We start from the raw sequence: 12066 nt of genomic DNA, 5'->3' as shown, positions 1-12066 counted from the left end.
GTATTACCTGTACACTGACACTATATACAAAGCTCCTGTGTATAATGTCACTGGTTATTACTGTTTTACCTGTACACTGACACTATATACAAAGCTCCTGTGTATAATGTCACTGGTGATTACTGTTTTACCTGTACACTGACGCGATATACAAAGCTCCTGTGTATAATGTCACCGGTGATTACTGTTTTACCTGTACACTGACACTATATACAAAGCTCCTGTGTATAATGTCACTGGTGATTACTGTTTTACCTGTACACTGACACTATATACAGAGCTCCTGTGTATAATGTCACTGGTGATTACTGTTTTACCTGTACACTGACACTATATACAGAGCTCCTGTGTATAATGTCACTGGTGATCCCTGTATTACCTGTACACTGACACTATATACAGAGCTCCTGTGTATAATGTCACTGGTGATTACTGTTTTACCTGTACACTGACACTATATACAAAGCTCCTGTGTATAATGTCACTGGTGATTACTGTTTTACCTGTACACTGACACTATATACAGAGCTCCTGTGTATAATGTCACTGGTGATTACTGTTTTACCTGTACACTGACACTATATACAAAGCTCCTGTGTATAATGTCACTGGTGATTACTGTTTTACCTGTACACTGACACTATATACAAAGCTCCTGTGTATAATGTCACTGGTGATTACTGTTTTACCTGTACACTGACACTATATACAGAGCTCCTGTGTATAATGTCACTGGTGATTACTGTTTTACCTGTACACTGAAACTATATACAGAGCTCCTGTCTATAATGTCATTTTAAAAAATGAATGTGACACATTCCCTAAAAGAAAAAGAAATAAAAATATGCCTAAAAAGAGTATTGGATATTTTAACAAATGTTTAATAGGTTAGAGTAGAGTAGGGCTCAGTCAAATGAGTCTATTTTGTAGTGGCGGCTTAAAAAATCTTTTGGCCAAAACAAAAGTTGATGGCTATGTATGTGATTTGTATGTGTTCGATGGGAACTATTGATGTGTGATTGGTGAGAACGTGGTGCAGAACTGGAGTTTCCAAGAGTGGGCGGTGGGACTGTGGAAGGTTCGCGAGGTGGAGGCGGAGCTAGGGTGGAGCCTGGGTGGAGTATCAAGGGGGCCAAAAAAATGTGCCAGCATAGGGTCCTGAAATTCCTGGTGCTAGCCCTGTGTATGAGATAGACAAGATGATGGTCTATAAAATGACGGTAGTCTCACATTCGAAGCAGTAGTGGATGGTGAGATATGGAGCCAGAAAGTCAAAAGTTCAAAACAGTGTTCCCCTTTTGCTCATCAATGTACCTTTGCACCCACACACTCCTGGCGCTCTCTTATGCAGTCGCGTAACATCACATTGTGACATACTGCAGCCTAAATTCATATCTTAAAGTCTAAGTGTCTTATGCCAAACAATAATTTAGCTTTGCTGCATTATTTATATGTAGGCATAACATGTCGAAAAATGTACTCGAATCCAGGAAATGTTATTTATCATCTTTTGTTCCATATTATTGTCGATTCTAAAAGATGATGCCAATGCAAGAACCTAAAATGATTCTTATCAACCTGGGATTACCCATTTCCAAAATCAGACCCTTGGGGGTTGGTCCAGGACAAACAGCAAAGCCAGTGTTAAGCAGGGGATGGATAGGTGATTTTTTAATTTTAAAATCTTCCTCCTTTCTTCAAGTTTTGGAAATACTGAGGCATTGTTTTTGAAGCATCTTTTGTCCCATAGAGTTGGTGATCCTAAAAGTTATTGGCCATAAAGGAACCTACAAGAAGTCCTATCTACTCAGAGTTGCCCATTTCTGAAACCAGTACCTAGGGGGGTGGCTTGGGACAAATAGCTAAGCCAGCATTGAGCAGGGGTCAAGCAGGGTGTTTTGAAGCTTCCTCCTACCCCCTGTTACCACTATACTTACCTCCGCTGGTCCTGGGGATGTCTCTGCCGGCGCCATGCTCGCTGCTCCTTCTTCCTCCGCAGTCGTCGCTCCTGCGCCCGCTTCTTCCTGGTCTGGTTCCCGGCGCGTGTCTCTTCAGGCGCGTCAGCGCGCCTCCCTTCTGCAGCCTGTCACACGCCCTGTCTCCTCTCGTCCTCTCCTTAGAGATCGGGCGCGCACGCACATTCCTCCTCCTTATCCTGTGCTGTGACCTGACCAGGCAGTGTTGTTTGCCAATGGGGGGTTGGCATCTAGTATTTCAAGCCGCCTTCTCCTTGTGGAGGCGCCTGACTGTTGAGTTCCTGCTCTGGTTTTGCTCGTCCTTCCAGGCCTGTCCTGCTGTCTTTGGTCAGACCTCTGATCAGTCTCTTTACCGCTTCCTCAGCTCCTCCTTCCATACACTCCCTTTACCTCTGCATCTTCTGGTTTCTCTGTTCACCGCTTCCTTGGTCACCTCTCCCATACGTCCTCCGCTCCGTCCTTTGTCCAGTTCTCCTGTCCCGTCCTCGTTCCCTCCTTTCCTGAGCCGATGCCTGGTCCTGGCATCCGTGGTACTAGAGGCCTCCGAGTTTGCTTCCTAACTGTCCCTGTATAGGGGTTGTCTATACTGGTTCGCTCACTTGGAGGAGGTTCAGTATCACGGTCCAGTGGGTCCACTCTTGTCCACCACCGCTTCAGGCATAACAGTCCGCCTCCGGCATAACACCCCCCAATTTTGGACATAAATGACCTCCAGAAGTAAGACTCTAGTTGACCATATTTGCCCAATCAAAACTGTGAAAAAAGTCATTGAGTCACTAAAAATTTAATTTGAATCTTATAAATATAATGGTGTCAGTGGTTCTTTAATACACAATTATTTTCTTTCTATTTTCTTCTTCCCCACCATTATTTTCTTCCTCCTTTGGGTATGAAGACAGCTGGATGACCTCTCAACACCCCCACTGATTGTGCAACTTCTTGTTGAGTCAGGAGAATAACATGTAGAAAACTGTGGCCATGAAAAAGGAAAAGTGTTGCTTCTTTTATAACTTTTTATCTGCTGGTCCAATTTTTTTTTTTTTATTAAAATAGGAGGCAAAGTTGCAATATCAAGCATGACCACTACCGAACGTAAAAAGCTGGACTTGGAAAACAACCACGTGGACCCTTTGCTTGATGGATCACTGTGGGACTTCAGTCAGCTACTCGTCAGCTACAGTCAGCAGAACTCCAACCAATCTGATATTTTTTTTTTACATTATTTTCGCAAATAATTTATACATAAAAAAGGGTGATTAAATTAACAAACCCAGCAACCGCTTCTAATCGAGGACGAGGAAGGTAAAATAAAAGATTAATTTTGAGAGTTCAGCAATATCAAAGCCCTGTCAAACCCCCTTGGTTTGTGGCGCAATTATTCATAAACTAATTTCCCTGCAGCACACCCACAGGCGAACAGTGGTATTACACCGTTCCTTTTGAACTGTACATGTACTGCATATGGATACAAGGTCCTCCAGTGCAAGAGTCAACTCTTCTCCCTGGTTAACAGATGAAGTTTCTGATTTAGGACCCCCTCTATTTAATATACTCTGTTATGCAATATTTTATTTTTTAATACAGTACGCCCACATTTACACGTAATCAGATTTTGAGGCCAACTTGATCCCCAAATCCATTAGCTTCATTATGGCTATTTTACCATAACACCCAATTATTTTTTTTTTTTTGCAAATATAAATTATATACAAATATTTTTTAATGCCTCCAAGTTATGTTTTTTTTTTCAGTTTCACCTCTTTAGTGACACAATTCAAAAATAAAAGTTCTTAGAATTTTATTCGCTTTTTTTTTTTTTTTTTTTTTCTGTTTGCCTAGTAAAAAAAAGGAAGCACAAACAATTTTATGGTACTTTTTTTGTGCTGACTTGGCTTTTGAGGAAGTCAATATATCTGTGTAAAAGTGGCTGAGTCATTAAATATTACACTGACAAATTCCTCAACGCTTTACAGAAGAGGCAGAAATGAAAATAACCTCTGACAGGGTAGCTGCAAAGAACAAACTATACCTAGAATCTAGCTGCATAAATCAGGAAGGTTCATTTCTATATTTCCAATATTGGAAGCAATTTTTATGGAGCTTTGTGTTGTAATGAACATTTCTGGTCAAAATAGTAGCTCAGGGGCGTGTACAATTGAAAGAGGTGGGGCCAGCTCTAGACACCTGACTAGCCCACCCACGCAGAACTACAAACAGCAGAATGTCCTTGGCAAATTATGTAACCTGAATGGCAAATATGGTACGAATGTGAATTATTCGGATTCAACGATCGCTTTCTGAACATATTCGCTCATCTCTACTCTTCTTCATCTCCTGATATAAACTGTTATCTCCAAAGTCACTTCTCCAGCCCTAGACAATATCATTGGTCTTCTCTTCTACGCCCTCTTTTTCTTTGATTTTCTTACAAAACCAAACTCCAACTCATCCCATAAATTCAAAAAGCTAGATGTGCCATTACCAGGGGTCCACGATGGATTACCGCAGATTGCAAGGAGACCTTCTTCAGGACTGATGTTTCTATTGACTTTTCTTTTCCTCCACTGGTAGATGTGCCATTACCAGGGGTCCACGATGGATTACCGCAGATTGCAAGGAGACCTTCTTCAGGACTGATGTTTCTATTGGCTCCTCTTTTCCTCCACTGGTAGATGTGCCATTACCAGGGGTCCACAATGGATTACCGCAGATTGCAAGGAGACCTTCTCCAGGACTGATGTTTCTATTGGCTCCTCTTTTCCTCCACTGGTAGATGTGTTATGACCTGGTGGTCAGGACAATAATGGACCTGGTGGTTAAGAGCACACGGAATGACCTGATAGTTACTGATAATAAGGACGAGCTCTGGGACGTGGGAACTCTGCTGACCGCAATCCCTAAACCTATCAAACACACTAGAAATAGCCGTGGATTGCGCCTAACGCTCCCTATGCAACTCAGCACAGCCTAAGAAACTAGCTAGCCCTGAAGATAGAAAAATAAAGCCTACCTTGCCTCAGAAATTCCCCAAAGGAAAAGGCAGCCCCCCACATATAATGACTGTGAGTAAAGATGAAAATACAAACACAGAGATGAAATAGATTTAGCAAAGTGAGGCCTGACTTACTGAACAGACCGAGGATAGGAAAGGTTACTTTGCGGTCAGCACAAAAACCTACAAAAAGACCACGCAGAGGGCGCAAAAAAGACCCTCCGCACCGACTCACGGTGCGGAGGCGCTCCCTCTGCGTCCCAGAGCTTCCAGCAAGCAAGACAACAAATTAAATAGCAAGCTGGACAGAAAAATAGCAAACCAAAGAAATACAAGCTGGAACTTAGCTTCTGATGGAAAGACAGGTCACAAGAACGATCCAGGAGTGAACAGACCAATACTGGAACATTGACAGGTGGCATGGAGCAAAGATCTAAGTGGAGTTAAATAGAGCAGCAGCTAACGAATTAACCTCGTCACCTGTGAAACTCAGAAACACCCACCAGAGGAAGTCCATGGACAGAACCAGCCGAAGTACCATTCATGACCACAGGAGGGAGCCCGACAACAGAATTCACAACATAGATGTACCATTACCAGGGGTCCACGATGGATTACCGCAGATTGCAAGGAGACCTTCTTCAGGACTGATGTTTCTATTGGCTCCTCTTTTCCTCCACTGGTAGATGTACCATTACCAGGGGTCCACGATGGATTACCGCAGATTGCAAGGAGACCTTCTTCAGGACTGATGTTTCTATTGGCTCCTCTTTTCCTTCACTGGTAACTGAGATGTTAGTTCTCATTTTCCTGATGCCCAATGTAGGGCACGTGATACACACATTTCACAACAGAAGGCGCTAATTAGACAAGAGCACATAGTCATCAACTGTACCCAAATTTCGGGGGCTCAGTACAAGCACATTGTGAATTTTTTATGCACATGTCACATCAGTAACTCAGGAAGCTACTCAATTCCTCCAGTATGTTCTCATCCTGTAGCTCTGCCTGCACAGATTGGCTTCTGCGAATCCGCAGAAGCCCAGCACAAGCTCACCAGGAATATGATGAATGATCCCCCAATAAAGAAGAATTAAAGGGGTGTTCCCATCTCCAAGATACTATCCCAATGTGTAGTTGGTGTAATAATAATAATATATTAGCAAATACCTCCAATTAGAAATGTAGTATAGTTTTTCTGATTCGCTATGTCTCTTTTTTCATGTGCATATATTGCAGGACCTTAGGAATCCATGGTTACATCCACTAGGAACTATATTAGTAGTTGTAATCATGGATACCTAAGGTCCTGCAATGCCCTGCACATGGAGTAAGCGGCATAGCTAATCAGAAGAACTATGCTACATTTCTAATTGGAGGTATTTGCTAATATTATTATTGTTGCACCTACTACATATTGGGATAGGATCTTGGAGATGGAAATACCCCTTATTTTCTCATCAAATACTTTTATCACCAATCCACAGACTGTATCCCATTGGTTGGACATCCATTTATCAACAGATCTCCCATTCCAGTAGGCAGCGGAGATCCCAGACATGAGGCCACCAGTAAGCTTACACTTATTGCTTTTTCTATGAACAGATGATAAATGTGTTTATTGGGAAAGCAACTTCAAAGTCAATGGGCGCATTTAGATTTGTACAAATCGGTCCGAGATCGGACCGCAATGCACAGACTGGACAGCGGGTCTCCCTACACGCTCGGGTAGGGAGACCCGCCGGCCAGTCCGATCTCGGACCGATTTGTATGGCCGTCTGAATGCACCCTAATCAATGATAAGACAGAGCGAGACATGTTTTTTTAAGTAGTTCTTAACTCTGGCCCCCAAAAATTAGGATCCTGAATAAGGACCCTACGCTGTTAAATCACAGTTCACTAAATGTGAAGTTGGTTTTCTAGACAACCTCGTTAATGTTGGTGCCAAAAAGGCCTAAAACCACTCAACAGATAATGAAGGAGAAAATACCAAAGCAATCATAAGTATACACGGTGCATACTGACAAAACCAAACACAAAAGTACTAAAATACACAAAACCCAAAGGCAATAATAGCAGCTCAGTTTGATAATCGTGTTTTCCATGTACGTAGTTTTTTTCCTGGACTGGTTGAGATCACAAGAAAAACCAGCGTCGCATCCACCTCATACTTCATAAATGTGAGTAACTCCGATGTAGGTGACATAAGACAGGAAGGAATCCACGCCCGTGCATCTGCACCCACAGAGCGCCATGTTCTCCGTAACAAGCATGCAGCACCGGCCTGGCCAAAGGACATGTGTTTTACATTATGCCGTATCCTGTCTGTGGTATGAGGCTGGATGCTTAGGCAATGCACTAAGTTTGCTGTTAACCCTTTAAATACTAATGAAATAAAACATTATTAAATATTTAAAGGGTTGTCCATTATTTACATATTAATCACCTATCCTACAGCCACGCAGTACCTTGTTAGTTCTGATTTCACTGCAGAGCTGTGTGTGATTGAGAGCAAACTGTCAATCATAACATGTCTCACACTGGTAACTCTCCCTTTCATGTAAAATAAGCTCTGGAGGCAGATTCTTTGAGAGATCTATGTCCGACCCATAGATCTTAACAGCTCATTTACATGTTAAGTAAAATGTGGATTTCTCTGGAATAATTGTGTGATTGAGAACAATTGTGTGTGATTGAGAACAGACAATCGGTCATTACATATCTCACACTGGTAACTCTCCCTTTCACGTAAAATAAGCTCTGGAGGCAGATTCTTCAAGAGATCTATGCCCGGCCCATAGATCTTAACAGCTCATTTACATGTTAAGTAAAATGTGGATTTCTCTGGAATAATTGTGTGATTGAGAATAGACAATCAGTCATTACATGTCTCACTCTGGTAACTCTCCCTTTCACGTAAAATAAGCTCTGGAGGCAGATTCTTCAAGAGATCTATGCCCGGCCTATAGATCTTAACAGCTCATTTACATGTTAAGTAAAATGTGGATTTCTCTGGAATAATTGTGTGATTGAGAATAGACAATCAGTCATTACATGTCTCACACTGGTAACTCTCCCTTTCATGTAAAATAAGCTCTGGAGGCAGATTCTTCATGAGATCTATGTAAGCCCCATAGATCTTAACAGCTCATTTACATATTAAGAAAAATGTGGATTTCTCTGGAATAAGGCATCGGATCGCAGCTATCAAAGTGTCATGTTATTCAGTTTCCTATGACCTACATGCCTATGTAGATGACTTTGTAGGGTTGATCTTACTGACAGATTCCCTTTAAGTGTGTTTACTTTATTTATTGAGGGCATTGCTATAGTTTGAGTTTTTCTGTGATATATTTATTACCAGTTGACTTAAGAAGAGGTTGAAACGGTGTCACAGAGATGATGAAGCTATTTGATGCAGTTAATAAAGTTTTTAGAGGAAAAGCAATAAAGAGGGACACTAATTACAGTACACAGTAGGGATCACAGACAGTAAGGAGTCCGCAAACTGGTCCTATGATTTGTCCTGAATGATGAATCAGTGGCTGTTCTGTGGGAGCAAAAATGTCCTCCAGCTTACTGCTATTTGGGGATCTAGCAAAATGCAAACTCTGTGAACCCAATGGCTTAGTGGTTAAAGGGGTTGTCTGAAGTCTGCAGTCACTTTAAGTGATTGCAGACATGTCTATCCTCACTGCATGAATTGAGGATTCTTCGGTGGCAAGAGTGGGCAGGCGCGTGACCTCAAGTATGTGATTTGCATGCACACGGTCACCTGACGACTAGACGTGCGCAGCCTCACTCAAAGGAAATGAATTGAGCAAGCTGGACAAAGTCTAGTTGGAATGTGGCGGAAGTATGCAAATCATTAAAAAAAAGTCCGCTCTCGGCATCGAAGAATCCTCACAGCTTACAGTGCTCGTAATGTGAGGATTCACAAGTCTGCAGCCATATAGAGTGACTGCAGACTCGTACCCTAAGGCTGCACAACACAGTGCACTAGGGACGTGGGTTCAAATCCCACCAATGATGACATCTGCGAGCAGATTGTATGTTCTCCATCTATTCTTACTTGGGTCCTTTTTTTCTTACACTACAAACATTTACTTAAGTTATTTGGCATTCGATTGTGTTCATGACGTAGGGGAAATAGATTGAGACTTAGACTGATAAGCGAGGACCATCTCTGTACAGCGATGCCGAATTGGTTGACATCTGCTTTCTCACCCCTAAAAATGTCCTCTTGCCAGGACTGAAGAGATTTACTTTAAAGAGCTGCCTAAATGTGAAAGTCTCGCAGAAACCAAAATCAACTCAAAACTAATGGATCTGTTCCTGTTTTTCTGAAGTCGATTTACAGTTAATGGAGAATCACAAGACCAGAAATTTTGCTGATAACTGCAGGATATATACCAACCCCTAGAAAAAAAAATAGGATCATTTATAAAGTTTTTTTTACTGGCCCCTTTCTGTAATAATGTCCCCCATACTGGCCCATTCCAGTAATAATGTCCACCATACTGGCCCCTTTCTGTAATAATGTCCCCCATACTGGCCCATTCCAGTAATAATGTCCACCATACTGGCCCCTTTCTGTAATAATGTCCCCCATACTGGCCCATTCCAGTAATAATGTCCACCATACTGGCCCCTTTCTGTAATAATGTCCCCAATACTGGCCCCTTTCTGTAATAATGTCCCCCATACTGGCCCCTTTCCTGTAATAATGTCTCTCATACTGGCTCCTTTCTGTAATTATGTCCCCCATACTGGACCTTTTCTGTAATAACGTCCACCATAATGACCCCTTTCTGTAATAATGTTCCCCATACTGGCCGTTTCCTGTAATAATGTCTCCCATACTGGCTCCTTTCTGTAATTATGTCCCCCACACTGGCCCCTTTATGTAATAATGTCCCCCATACTGGCCCATTCCAGTAATAATGTCCCCCATACTGTCCCCTTTCTGTAATAATGCCCCCCATGCCGGCCCCTTTCTGTAATAATGTCCCCCATTCTGTCCCTTTCCTGTAATAATGTCCCCCATAATGGCCCCTTTCTGTAATAATGTCCCCCATACTGGCCATTTCCAGTAATAATGTCCCCCATACTGGCCCTTTCCTGTAATAATGTCCCACATACTGGCCCCTTTCTGTAATAATGTCCCCCCATACTGGCCCTTTCCTGTAATAATGTCCCCCATACTGACCCCTTCCAGTTATAATGTCCCCCATACTGGCGCCTTTCTGTAATAATGTCCCCCATGCTGGCCCCTTTCTGTAATAATGTCCCCCATACTGGCCCCTTTCTGTAATAATGTCCCCCATGCTGGCCCCTGTCTGTAACAATGTCCCCCATACTGGCTCTTTCCTTTAATAGTGTCCCCCATACTGGCCCCTTTCTGTAATAATGTCCCCCATACTGGCCCTTTCCTGTAATAATGTCTCCCATACTGGCTCCTTTCCTGTAATAATGTCTCCCATACTGGCCCTTTCCTGTAATAATGTCTCCCATACTGGCTCTTTCTGTAATTATGTCCCCCATACTGGCCCCTTTCTGTAATAACGTACCCCATACTGGCCCTTTCCTGTAATTATGTCCCCCATGCTGACTCCTTCCTGTGATAATGTCCCCCATACTGGCCCCTTTCTGTAATAATGTCCCCCATGCTGACCCCTTCCTGTGATAATGTCTCCCATATTGGCCCCTTCCTGTAATAATGTTCCACATACTTACCCCTTTCTACAATAATGTCCCCAGTCTTGTAATACTGTCCCCCATTTTTGTGATAATAACCCCTATCCTGTAATAATGTTATTATTAATATTTATTTTTATAGAGCACCACTGATTCCAGGTGCTGTCAATGTACATGTCTCCCATTCTGGGCCCATCCTACATAAATGCCCCCTCACTTGGGCCCCATCCTGTAATAGTGCCCTCCTCCTCCTCCATAATTGGTGCATGGTGGTGGGCACTTTACGTATCACCATCACTAAGCGCCTGACCATAATGTGCTGTACAATATGCTTTTTATAGTTCAGATCTACCTAATTATAGAGTTTTAGTGCAATGCTCTAGTATATCAGCACAGGTCTATCAAAACTGTGAATCCACCTAGTAAAAATTTTGGGGGGTTGTCTCCTGTTGATTGCTAGGGGGGCTGTGCATTCCTAATTGATTGATAGTTCAGACCAGCTTTGCCTCTGCGGCAACGGAGGCGCCCATGGACTCTGAACCTGGCCGGATCGATCTTCAGAGATGCGCTTACAAGCTCTTTTAGAAAAAGCTTGTAAGCACTGCTCTCCTTGTCCGATAGACTGCAGAGATGGCCGGTAACCTAGGTAATGAGTAGTTTTGCATGTTTTACACAAAGTGCCCAATGACTTAAAGGCTTTAAGGGGCCAATGTCCGCATTTCCACTTTCCATAACAAGCAAGCCCCTTTTTCATGGTCATCGTCCCTAAGCACCTGGACACCCAGGAGGACAAGTGGCTAATATATCTATGATCTGAATAGTCTCATTGATCTTCATCTTCATTATTTTAGAACAGAACCTTTCTTCCCTCCTCCCGGGAGTCTCTTTGGAGCGCAGTCCAGCACCCCCACCGAGCCCCAGAGCCAGCACCCCCACCGAGCCCCAGAGCCAGCACCCCCACCGAGCCCCAGAGTCAGCACCCCCACCGAGCCCCAGAGCCAGCACCCCCACCGAGCCCCAAAGCCACACCCCCACCGAGCCCCAAAGCCAGCACCCCCACCGAGCCCCAGAGCCAGCACCCCCACCGAGCCCCAGAGCCAGCACCCCCACCGAGCCCCAGAGCCAGCACCCCCACCGAGCCCCAAAGCCAGCACCCCCACCGAGCCCCAGAGCCAGCACCCCCACCGAGCCCCAGAGCCAGCACCCGCACCGAGCCCCAAAGCCAGCACCCCCACCGAGCCCCAGAGCCAGCACCCCCACCGAGTCCCAGAGCCAGCACCCCCACCGAGCCCCAGAGCCAGCACCCCCACCGAGCCCCAGAGCCAGCACCCCCACCGAGCCCCAAAGCCAGCACCCCCACTGAACCCCAGAGCCAGCACCCCCACCGAGCCCCAGAGCCAG

This window comes from Ranitomeya imitator, chromosome 4 (assembly GCF_032444005.1).
Source record: "Ranitomeya imitator isolate aRanImi1 chromosome 4, aRanImi1.pri, whole genome shotgun sequence".
NCBI classification, from domain to species: Eukaryota; Metazoa; Chordata; class Amphibia; order Anura; family Dendrobatidae; genus Ranitomeya; species Ranitomeya imitator.
This window is presented reverse-complemented; position numbering follows the sequence as displayed.